At 49.6% G+C, this 2,500-nt stretch overlaps 5 non-coding genes across 5 annotated transcripts; all 5 read right to left on the bottom strand.

The window, feature by feature from the left end:
* Window positions 1–213: 213 nt before the first annotated feature.
* LOC133989555 (5S ribosomal RNA) lies at window positions 214–332 on the bottom strand. Its single transcript, XR_009926686.1, has one exon. It is a non-coding gene; the product is annotated as a 5S ribosomal RNA (ribosomal RNA).
* Window positions 333–701: 369 nt separating this feature from the next.
* LOC133989826 (5S ribosomal RNA) lies at window positions 702–820 on the bottom strand. Its single transcript, XR_009926945.1, has one exon. It is a non-coding gene; the product is annotated as a 5S ribosomal RNA (ribosomal RNA).
* A 369-nt stretch (window positions 821–1,189) lies between these two features.
* Window positions 1,190–1,308, bottom strand: LOC133988917 (5S ribosomal RNA). Its single transcript, XR_009926102.1, has one exon. It is a non-coding gene; the product is annotated as a 5S ribosomal RNA (ribosomal RNA).
* Window positions 1,309–1,677: 369 nt separating this feature from the next.
* LOC133989564 (5S ribosomal RNA) lies at window positions 1,678–1,796 on the bottom strand. The gene has a single exon (XR_009926695.1). It is a non-coding gene; the product is annotated as a 5S ribosomal RNA (ribosomal RNA).
* Window positions 1,797–2,165: 369 nt separating this feature from the next.
* LOC133989825 (5S ribosomal RNA) lies at window positions 2,166–2,284 on the bottom strand. The gene has a single exon (XR_009926944.1). It is a non-coding gene; the product is annotated as a 5S ribosomal RNA (ribosomal RNA).
* Between the last annotated feature and the right edge of the window lie 216 nt (window positions 2,285–2,500).

The raw sequence follows: 2,500 nt of genomic DNA, 5'->3' as shown, positions 1-2,500 counted from the left end.
TGTACATGCGCTTATAAGATGATTGCAGGCTTTTAACAGGCTGTAACAGTGACAACAGGAACCCTCAAAACTACTTGGAAAGTGAGGCGTCTCATTGCCACCTCTCTGCCCTGCATACACACACAGCTGGAATGATTGCAGCTTTGTTTCTCAACGCCCTGTGTGCGGTGATGGAGCAACAGCGCCCTCCTCTGGTGACAGCTGAGAGGAAAAAGCTTACAGCACCTGGTATTCCCAGGCGGTCTCCCATCCAAGTACTAACCAGGCCCGACCCTGCTTAGCTTCCGAGATCAGATGAGATCGGGCGTGTTCAGGGTGGTGTGGCCGTAAGCGAGGAAACAGCCAGCAGAAAGCCCATTTAAAGATGCTGTGACACCACTGACAGTTCCTCTCACCATCTGAGTGGCGGATAATGGTGTCTCAGCCATCAAACACATGCTATACTTTAACATTACTTTCATAGGAATTGTTGTTTCCCAGGCTATTTGTGTACATGCGCTTATAAGATGATTGCAGGCTTTTAACAGGCTGTAACAGTGACAACAGGAACCCTCAAAACTACTTGGTAAGTGAGGCGTCTCATTGCCACCTCTCTGCCCTGCATACACACACAGCTGGAATGATTGCAGCTTTGTTTCTCAACGCCCTGTGTGCGGTGATGGAGCAACAGCGTCCTCCTCTGGTGACAGCTGAGAGGAAAAAGCTTACAGCACCTGGTATTCCCAGGCGGTCTCCCATCCAAGTACTAACCAGGCCCGACCCTGCTTAGCTTCCGAGATCAGACGAGATCGGGCGTGTTCAGGGTGGTGTGGCCGTAAGCGAGGAAACAGCCAGCAGAAAGCCCATTTAAAGATGCTGTGACACCACTGACAGTTCCTCTCACCATCTGAGTGGCGGATAATGGTGTCTCAGCCATCAAACACATGCTATACTTTAACATTACTTTCATAGGAATTGTTGTTTCCCAGGCTATTTGTGTACATGCGCTTATAAGATGATTGCAGGCTTTTAACAGGCTGTAACAGTGACAACAGGAACCCTCAAAACTACTTGGAAAGTGAGGCGTCTCATTGCCACCTCTCTGCCCTGCATACACACACAGCTGGAATGATTGCAGCTTTGTTTCTCAACGCCCTGTGTGCGGTGATGGAGCAACAGCGCCCTCCTCTGGTGACAGCTGAGAGGAAAAAGCTTACAGCACCTGGTATTCCCAGGCGGTCTCCCATCTAAGTACTAACCAGGCCCGACCCTGCTTAGCTTCCGAGATCAGACGAGATCGGGCGTGTTCAGGGTGGTGTGGCCGAAAGCGAGGAAACAGCCAGCAGAAAGCCCATTTAAAGATGCTGTGACCCCACTGACAGTTCCTCTCACCATCTGAGTGGCGGATAATGGTGTCTCAGCCATCAAACACATGCTATACTTTAACATTACTTTCATAGGAATTGTTGTTTCTCAGGCTATTTGTGTACATGCGCTTATAAGATGATTGCAGGCTTTTAACAGGCTGTAACAGTGACAACAGGAACCCTCAAAACTACTTGGAAAGTGAGGCGTCTCATTGCCACCTCTCTGCCCTGCATACACACACAGCTGGAATGATTGCAGCTTTGTTTCTCAACGCCCTGTGTGCGGTGATGGAGCAACAGCGTCCTCCTCTGGTGACAGCTGAGAGGAAAAAGCTTACAGCACCTGGTATTCCCAGGCGGTCTCCCATCCAAGTACTAACCAGGCCCAACCCTGCTTAGCTTCCGAGATCAGACGAGATCGGGCGTGTTCAGGGTGGTGTGGCCGTAAGCGAGGAAACAGCCAGCAGAAAGCCCATTTAAAGATGCTGTGACACCACTGACAGTTCCTCTCACCATCTGAGTGGCGGATAATGGTGTCTCAGCCATCAAACACATGCTATACTTTAACATTACTTTCATAGGAATTGTTGTTTCCCAGGCTATTTGTGTACATGCGCTTATAAGATGATTGCAGGCTTTTAACAGGCTGTAACAGTGACAACAGGAACCCTCAAAACTACTTGGAAAGTGAGGCGTCTCATTGCCACCTCTCTGCCCTGCATACACACACAGCTGGAATGATTGCAGCTTTGTTTCTCAACGCCCTGTGTGCGGTGATGGAGCAACAGCGCCCTCCTCTGGTGACAGCTGAGAGGAAAAAGCTTACAGCACCTGGTATTCCCAGGCGGTCTCCCATCCAAGTACTAACCAGGCCCGACCCTGCTTAGCTTCCGAGATCAGACGAGATCGGGCGTGTTCAGGGTGGTGTGGCCGTAAGCGAGGAAACAGCCAGCAGAAAGCCCATTTAAAGATGCTGTGACACCACTGACAGTTCCTCTCACCATCTGAGTGGCGGATAATGGTGTCTCAGCCATCAAACACATGCTATACTTTAACATTACTTTCATAGGAATTGTTGTTTCCCAGGCTATCTGTGTACATGCGCTTATAAGATGATTGCAGGCTTTTAACAGGCTGTAACAGTGACAACAGGA

This window comes from Scomber scombrus, chromosome 10 (genome assembly GCF_963691925.1).
Source record: "Scomber scombrus chromosome 10, fScoSco1.1, whole genome shotgun sequence".
NCBI classification, from domain to species: Eukaryota; Metazoa; Chordata; class Actinopteri; order Scombriformes; family Scombridae; genus Scomber; species Scomber scombrus.
The sequence above is the reverse complement of the archived record's forward strand: the minus strand, read 5'-3'. Positions and strand labels throughout refer to the sequence as shown.